This window comes from Marmota flaviventris, chromosome 11, assembly GCF_047511675.1.
Source record: "Marmota flaviventris isolate mMarFla1 chromosome 11, mMarFla1.hap1, whole genome shotgun sequence".
NCBI lineage: Eukaryota > Metazoa > Chordata > Mammalia > Rodentia > Sciuridae > Marmota > Marmota flaviventris.
Window position 1 is genome coordinate 38,144,117 of NC_092508.1, and position 9,397 is coordinate 38,153,513.

A 9,397-nucleotide genomic window follows, 5' to 3' on the forward strand; every position below is an offset into this window, starting at 1 on the left:
GGGGGTGTGCCCATGAAGGCAAGAGTGGGACCCTGATCCTTTTCTATCCTTTTGTGTGTGTGGATGTGTCCTAGCCAGGAGGTAAACAACTTTGCTCCACCACAAGTTCCCTGCCATGATGTGCTGCCTCACCATAGAACCAAAAGCAACAGGGCCCACTGACCATGAACAGAAACCTCTACAGATGTAAGCCAAGATAAACCTTTTTTCTCTGTAAACTGATTATCTCAGGTATTTCTTATAATAATGGAAAGCTGACTAACATACTCGGTCTAAACAGGGAGTTACTAAATAATGGCCCATAGGTCAAAACCAGGATGTGCTTTAAAAAAAAAAATACCAGTTTTATTGAGATGTTGTTGATAAAATTTAGCCTTGTAAACTGTATAATTCAATGTTCTTCAGTGATTCTTTAAACTTACATAAGTATCACCATTCATTTCAGAAAATGTTTTAATACCTGGTACCCATTAGCAACCCTTGTCTATTTTCTTCTCTCTTCCTGTTCTCTGGTAAAACTAATTACTCTCTATTTCTATGGATTTGCCATTCTGTGCACATCATATACCTGAAATAACATGACTTTTGGTGACTGGCTTCTTTGCATAATGTCTCCAAGATTCACCCATGTTTAGCATGTTAAGCTACTCTATTCCTTTTTATAGTCAAATAATATTAAATCATACAGATATATCACATTTTGTTTACCCATGAATCAGTTGGTGAACATTTGAATTGTTTCTACTTTTGAGTCATTAGGAATAATGTTGTTATGAATATTTTTGTACAGAATTTTGCATGGACATAAGTTTCCATTTTCTTGTGTGGTTTTGTGACTATATTCATAAATAATGTGGGTATATAGTTTTCTTTTGCGGTCTGTTTCTGGTTTGGGTTCGAAGGTAACACTGGTCTCTTAGAATAAGTTTAGAAATATACATGGTAGCACAGGAATATAGCCTCCCACCTTCCTCCTCCTTCACTGAGGACAGTTATTGCATTTACAGATGGACCCTTAGTCTGCATGACCAAGCTCTGTCTGTACCTTCAGCACCCTTTGCCTGCCTCTCAGGCCTAGGAATGAGTCATTGGAGGCAGAGGCTGCTCTCAAGATAGTAGAACTGGGAAACAGATCCATGTAGGACTGTGAGTGGGTTCAGGATCTTTCAGTAGGGAATTCCAGCATCTCATGTGTCCAAATAGTTTAAAAGAGGCTGACAGACCTATTTAGTACATCCCCTTTGACCTGTAGGCTCTTTGCCCCATGGGAAAGGGAACAACCTAAGAGGCCCTGGCAATTATCTTCCATTATGGGTCACAGGTCTAAGGCTTCTACTGCCAGCCAGTTCACTCAGTACCTACAAATTAAATATTAGTCTTTCAGAAAAGTAGAGATGTATGCCAACATGATTTTTTGTATTTTTGATAGTAGGGAGGAAAAATACCAGAGACAATCTGAATGTCATTCTAGGCTCTTCCTAGTATGAAAAAAAAATATGCAGCTCTTAAAAATAATGAATGTAAGAAACATTAAATACAGTTTTTAAAAGCAAGTTTCAGTGAAATGTTTATGGTTACAATTTTAAACAACTTTTTAAAAAATCCATGTATATGTTTAGAAGTGTCTCTGTTGTTTGATCACGGACAAAGATAGGGCAGGACTCACCTCATAAGATTCAAAAAAGAAGTATAAGGAATGATGAGGTATTGGTTAAAAGGGAAAATGGACATAGCATAATTCTAAGTGAAAATATAAAACACAGATTATAAAATTCCTTTGTATCACAAAAAGCAATAAAATTTGAATATGTCTATGGACAAAGAATAGAATATAATATCACTATATTAAAATATTGATTTATTAAAGTGATAGAATTGGGCAATTTTGCTCTGAATTTTGTTGTTTGTACAATGAAGTGTTTTTTTTTTTTTTAAAGAAAAGAGACTGGAATGTATAAATAGAAATTGAGAGGTAAATCAGTCATTCTATTTCCTCTTAGATTAATACTGTTCAATAGAAGCAGCTCCAAGGTCTGTAGCTAAAGAGGAAAGAAAAAAAAATTTGGAGATGCTCCAATAAAAATCACAGATATGTGAAGAATTCAAGGATACATCCTTTTAAGAAGAATAAAAGGAACTGAACTTAAACAGCTTAAAGTTTTCTTTAAATGTAAAATTTAGAGATCTGAGTCAGTAATTTCTCATATCCTTTTAGATCTGACTATTTTTATTCTTAGACTAGTTCTGTTAGTCAACAGAGTGTCAACCACCTACAGCACCTAGAGTGGTGAACTAGACATATGCAGATATCAAGGAATATCTGACTGCATCATGAGTCCCCATTAATCCACAGTAATAAGAATTTCTTCCAGACAGATAAAGGAGGTATGCCCTTCCTCCACTGAATGAGAAAATAAATAGGCTTTAAACTGTAGCATGACAACTTTAGGATGCTGAACATTATCTGATAAATATGTAGTACATAGGCAGGTGGTTAATACAAGACTGTAAAGTTCTCTCCCTGTAGACTTTTAGAATTAGGTTGTCACCCATCCTCCAGGATGGCATTAGAGAGATATCAGATAGCACAGAACTCTTTCAAGCTCCAAGTACATTCTCTCTTCATCAGTTTGTTATTCTAGAAGACATTTTCTATCTTTTTGAAACAACCTATAGTCACTGTTAAATTCAGTAGCACCAAAATTTGTCTGTACCCCCAAACAGGAATCAAAACAGACATCCTAGACTCGTCCTTCTCATTTGCTATTCCAGTCTAAACGGTTATGAAATCCTGTTCCTTCTGTGCCTCCTAAATGTCTTTTGAGTCAAAATCTAATTCCCTTATATGCTACCCCTATTTCTGGGTATCCTATTTCTCATCATAGGATATGTAGATTGTTGTAAGAGCATCCTAGCTAATCTTCTTTTCTGTAATCTTGCTTATTCCTGTTCTTTTTCACAATTGCTGCCCCAAATTATGTTTTTTAAAAGTTCAAGTTCTTTAAATTGAAAAAGCATCTATCACCTCTTCATCTTCATTTCCCATCACCTTACCTCTCTTCCACCCTAAACTATGACATTATGGAAGGACTGCAGTCCTCCTCACTTATGTATTCCTACACTTCAATGTGTGGGTTCTTTTTTTAAAAAAAAATTCTTTCTTTCTTTCTTTCTTTCTTTCTTTCTTTCTTTCTTTCTTTCTTTCTTTCTTTTTCTTTCTTTCTTTCTTTCTTTCTTTCTTTTTCTTTCTTTCTTTCTGAGTTTCGAACACAGTGCCTCACACGTGCAAGGCAAGTGCTCTACCACTGAGCCACAACCCCAGCCCTGTGTGGGTTCTTTTCCCCAGTATATTCCTTCTCTCCTTTCTTGCCTATTCAAATCAACTTTTGAGACCCTCTCAAATATTACTTCAAGTATTTCTCAAACTTTGACCTAAAAGCAAAAGACAGAAATAGCTATTTCTTCCTTTTTATGTTCAAGGTAGCTTGTGTGTGCTCCTAGCAATGTAAACTGCTTATTACTTTCTTTGGTAACTACATGATTATATGTGTGAGGGAGCTGAAATATTCTTGTGTTGATGTTCTTCACTCCCTACCTCCCCCCACATGCCACATGCCAAATAGCAGTTTTGGTTGGCCTAATTCTGAATCTTTTCTAGAGTGGAAGAACATAAAACAAGAACATAAAGGGAGAAGAAAAATGCAAGGATCTAGTGAAAATAGCTAAACCTATCAACAAACAAAGAACTTAGAGATAGGGAGTTTTGCCACCAGTACTGGAAAGTGTTTGAGAGGATTAGCATAGAATGGTCTCTGGGTAATTAGCCTCTTAATATAGCAAATTAAACTGAGATCCCTTTTAATATTATTTGAAAAGTACAAATAAATATTGACATAAACTTTTAACTACCATTCAGAAATTAAACTGCTTCCCACAGAGACTAAGCCATGTAAAACCGTAGGTTTTATTTAGGTCACATGTATTACTTGTCTCTTTTTCTAGTCCTTGTTTATTTCTCCAGTAGTGCTAGAGTTTGAATATAAATAGTGGTCTCAAAGGTCCATGTGTTAAAGGCTTGGTCCCTGGGATGGTGCTATGGGGAGATGCTGTTGACAAGGTGGAGCCTTATAGGAGGACCTAGGGTCATTGGGACTGTACTCTTGAAGGTGGTCGTGAGACCCCAATCAGTCAGTGTCTGCTTCTGGCTCATGACAAAAGCAGTTCATTCCTCCAAGTACGCTGCCTTCCTCAGAGGCCCAAAGCAATGGGGTTATCTGATCTTGGACTGCAGTCTCCAGAACTTTGAGCCAAACTAAAATGTCTAAATTTATAAGGCATTTGGCTCTCAAGTATTTCATTATAGTAACAGGAAGCTGACTAACACAAGTATTTAAGCACAGTGCCTAAATGTATGAGTGGCACATGTGTAGGAGCATGTTATTTGCAGTCCCTTCTAAGAATATAGCCCAAGTTTCAAAATCAGCATTAAAAGGAACATTTCCAGATGTTGTCACTTTGCTGAATACTAAGCACTAGGGTCATTGAGGCCATGCCAGCAGATAGAGGACTGTCTACAGGTTGAATATAGTTAGAGGGGCCTGGGTGAAAGGTCAGGTTGAAAAGACAATAGTCAAAGTGATAAAATTGTGGCAGGATATCTATTAAAGTGGCATCTAAGAGAAAGACAAGACAAAGGCTTAAAAGTAGAGTGAGTTATGAGGTCAGTGGTTACGGAGTCCAAAGATGATATCCAAGTCTAAGGTGCCAAATGAGTGATATGTGTTCAGCAATTTGGGGAGGGGAGACTCTTCAGAAAATGCCTTCTTTTGGGGACAGTGCAGCTTTTAAAGACTTTGGTTGGGCTGTGCCTCATCCTGCTTCATCCCCCTTCCTACTCACTAGGCAGGGCAGCTCAGAGTATCCAAGATAAGTTTTATAGTGCCTAAAACTGCTGCTGCCTTAGCACAAACCATGTTAGTATACTAGTGCTGTCTTGGTAGTGACTACATTCTACACTGTCATACACTTGTAGGAAAAACAAAATTTAGTAACAGTTGTTATCTCTAAAGTAAAACTCAGACGCCACAGTATACTTTTCCTGCCAATGGCCCTTTGTGGAACCAGTTACTAGAACCAGCTTCAGTAGGAGCTTTGAGGAACTCCAATGTTTATCAGTCAACCAATTTCATTTTCACATTTGGTCTTTTCTGAATTTCCATAACTACTTTTCCTCTTGAAATTTGAGAGAGAAAACAACATAAAACTGTGAAAATTATTTTTCAGATTCTTGATTTTAGTACTTCTATACATCAAAAGAGTTTCTTTTCCAATACAGATGATGCAAATATAGGATCAGCTTTTTTTTTTGTCATTGTATGAAATTGAGTTCCATATCGTCATCGCATATAATTATTTGTGCAGTTAGAAATTTAAAAGATTTGGCTTGAATCAGTTGCACAGGTATCATGTTTCTGCAAATATTTTCCCTATTTGAGCACTCCCCAGCCCCTATTTTGAAAAACTTAATATAATTGCACACTTTCTTCTTTTCTTTTAAATAGCCACCCAGGCTATTAATGCTTCAGAACCCAATACCATAGGTCAGCTGCATAACCAGAACGTGAGGGATTAGTTATGAATCAGAATGTGTTTTATCCCAGCTACAGAATGCAAAGGGTTACACTCTGCATGAAGCTACAGGGCTGTAGGTGGGGAAGAGAAAGTGGTCATGGGATATTCCTTGCCTGTCAGCGTTCAGGAGCACTTAGCCTTTATCTTCCTACTGGGAGCAAGGTTATTGGAAATTCTCCTTCCACTTAGAAAATAGAAGACAAGGGTCTTTGCTATGGGAATTAGAGGGAAGTGAGTAATAGTTCTAATTCACTTTGGAATTCTTTCAAAGCATGTGTTATAAGAACACAAATGATTTCTTATATTATTAAACTGTGTTCCTATCATTGATAACTCTCCAAGTAAAGCCTTTCTTAATCAAGGTTTCTGGATATTGTAAGCCATTAAGTAACTAGAGAATTTTGCCATATCATGAGGGTGAAGCCAACAGCTTGCAAAACCAGCTCTGGTTAAATGATCTTTGTCCTCTTTCCCCATGGTATGCATTAGTATATACTGCCTGCTAGATAAAAGTGAAAGGGAATAAATAAGGTGGAGAGAAAGGCAGGAAAAATCATTTAAAGCACAAACCCCAAAGTTCACATTGAAATGGAGGGGAGAAACCAGGTGTGGTGTAGTGACAAAAGATTTGTGCTTGATAGAATCAAGCCCATTCATGTGGGAAGGAAAAATAAATCCTTGGCTGAGTTATAAGACAGAAATGAAGTCAGGGATTGGAAACAAGAATGAATGTGGAAAGGAATTTGATCATGTTTTGACATGGGCTCTGGGCTGTGCAAAATTAAAGTACCACATTTTTAGACTAATGCTATAGAAGATGACATTATTTCTCTTGTTCCTTTTCCCAGTTTATTTCATCTGTAAAAAAACAATAGTTCTGGGAACCCCAAATTAGCTGATTTCTACTATTAAGCTACTCTTTTTTTTTAATTTATTTTTTTTATTGGTTGTTCAAAACATTATAAAGCTCTTGACATATCATATTTCATACATTAGATTCAAGTTGGTTATGAACTCCCAATTTTACCCCAAATACAGATTGCAGAATCACATCGGTTACACATCCACATTTATACATAATGCCCTATTAGTAACTGTTGTATTCTGCTACCTTTCCTATCCTCTACTATCCCTCCTCCCTCCCCTCCCATCTTCTCTCTCTACCCCATCCACTGTAATTCATTTCTCTCCTTGTTTATTTTCCCATTCCCCTCACAACCTCTTATATGTAATTTTGTATAACAATGAGGGTCTCCCTCCATTACCATGCAATTTCCCTTTTCTCTCCCTTTCCATCCCACCTCATGTATCTGTTTAATGTTAATCTTTTCTTCCTGCTCTTCCTCCCTGCTCTGTTCTTAGTTGCTCTCATTATATCAAAGAAGACATTTGGTATTTGTTTTTTAGGGATTGGCTAGCTTCACTAAGCATAATCTGCTCTAGTGCCATCCATTTCCCTGCAAATTCTATGACTTTGTCATTTTTTAGTGCTGCGTAATACTCCATGGTGTATAAATGCCACATTTTTTTTATCCATTCATCTATTGAAGGGCATCTGGGTTGGTTCCACAGTCTAGCAAATGTGAATTGTGCTGCTATGAACATCGATGTAGCAGTATTCCTGTAGTACGCTCTTTTAAGGTCTTCAGGGAATAGTCCAAGAAGGGCAATAGCTGGGTCAAATGGTGGTTCCATTCCCAGCTTTCCCAGGAATCTCCATACTGCTTTCCAGATTGGCTGCACCAGTTTGCAGTTTCTGTATATCAGCGACAAAACTTCTGAAACGGAAATGAGGAAAAACACTCCATTCACAATATCCTCAAAAAAAATAAAATACTTGGGAATCAACCTAACAGAAGAGGTGAAAGATTTATACAATGAAAACTACAAAACCCTAAAAAGAGAAGTAGAAGAAGATCTTAGAAGATGGAAAAATATACCCTGTTTATGGATAGGCAGAACTAACATCATCAAAATGGCGATATTACCAAAAGTTCTCTATAGGTTTAATGCAATGCCAATCAAAATCCCAACGGCATTTCTTGTAGAAATGGATAAAGCAATCATGAAATTCATATGGAAAAATAAAAGACCCAGAATAGCAAAAGCAATTCTAAGCAGGAAGTGCGAATCAGGCGATATAGCGATACCAGACTTAAAACTATATTACAGAGCAATAGTAACAAAAACAGCATGGTACTGGTACCAAAACAGGAGGGTGGACCAATGGTACAGAATAGAGGACACAGAGACTAATCCACAAAGCTACAACTATCTTATATTTGATAAAGGAGCTAAAAGCATGCAATGGAGGGAGGATAGCATCTTCAACAAATGGTGCTGGGAAAACTGGAAATCTGCAACAAAATGAAACTGAATCCCCTCCTCTCGCCATGCACAAAAGTTAACTCAAAGTGGATCAAGGAGCTAGATATCAAATCAGAGACTCTGCGTCTGATAGAAGAAAAAGTTGGCTCCGATCTACATATTGTAGGGTCGGGCTCCAAATTCCTTAATAGGACACCCATAGCACAAAAGTTGATAACAAGAATCAACAAATGGGACTTACTTAAACTGAAAAGTTTTCTCTCAGCAAGAGAAACAATAAAAGAGGTAAATAGGGAGCCTACATCATGGGAACAAATTTTTACTCCTCACACTTCAGATAGAGCCCTAATATCCAGAGTATACAAAGAACTCAAAAAATTAAACAATAAGAAAACAAAAAACCCAATCAACAAATGGGCCAAAGACCTGAACAGACACTTCTCAGAGGAGGACATACAATCAATCAACAAGTACATGAAAAAATGCTCACCATCTCTAGCAGTCAGAGAAATGCAAATCAAAACCACCCTAAGATACCATCTCACTCCAGTAAGATTGGCAGCCATTATGAAGTCAAACAACAACAAGTGCTGGAGTGGATGTGGGGAAAAGGGTACTCTTAAGCTACTCTTAAGTGAATAACTAATGACAGAGAATATAAATGGCTGGTACTCTCATTTTAGTTGCTACAACTATTTATTTCCAAAGAGAGATTCTTTTTAGACTTCTCCATGAACCTAAGTATGTGTCATAAACCGTTTGAACTCTCACCAGTGTTCTTATCAATATCAGTTAAGAGCTCAGTTTCCTGGATTTTTCCTCTTTCAGTTTCTTCCTCCTATCCGCCCCCCTACTTTCTCTATATCAGCTTTTCTCAAAAAGTAATCCACAGATTCTTGATGACCCACAGACTCTTTCTTTTAATGCCTTTTCCATTGATGCTGCCAAGGCAAGTTTTATAGTAGGTAAAACCGCTGGTGTCTTAGCAGCAAGGTCAATGTACTCACCAGAACAGGACTGGCTGCCACACACTTGAAATAAAAAATAAATAAATAAAAAGATACGATAAAAAATACTAATTCTATGAAAACTTAGTCCTTGAAGAAATGATGGCACACATACAGCACTTGTGCTGCTTACTGAAATATGTGGGTTTGAACACTGTTTGCTGGAGTGGCTGATTGAATCAGCTGCTTTTTTCACAGATTACTATTTTTTTTTTTGCTGCCTTTCCTATCCTCTACTATCCCCCCTCCCCTCCCCTCCCCTCCCCTCTTCTCTCTCTGCCCCCTCTACTGACATTCATTTGTCCCCCTTGTATTATTTTTCCCTTTCCCCTCACTTCCTCTTGTATGTACTTTTGTATAACTCTGAGGGTCTCCTTCCATTTCCATGCAATTTCCCTTCTCTCTCCCTTTCCCTCCCACCTCTCATCCCT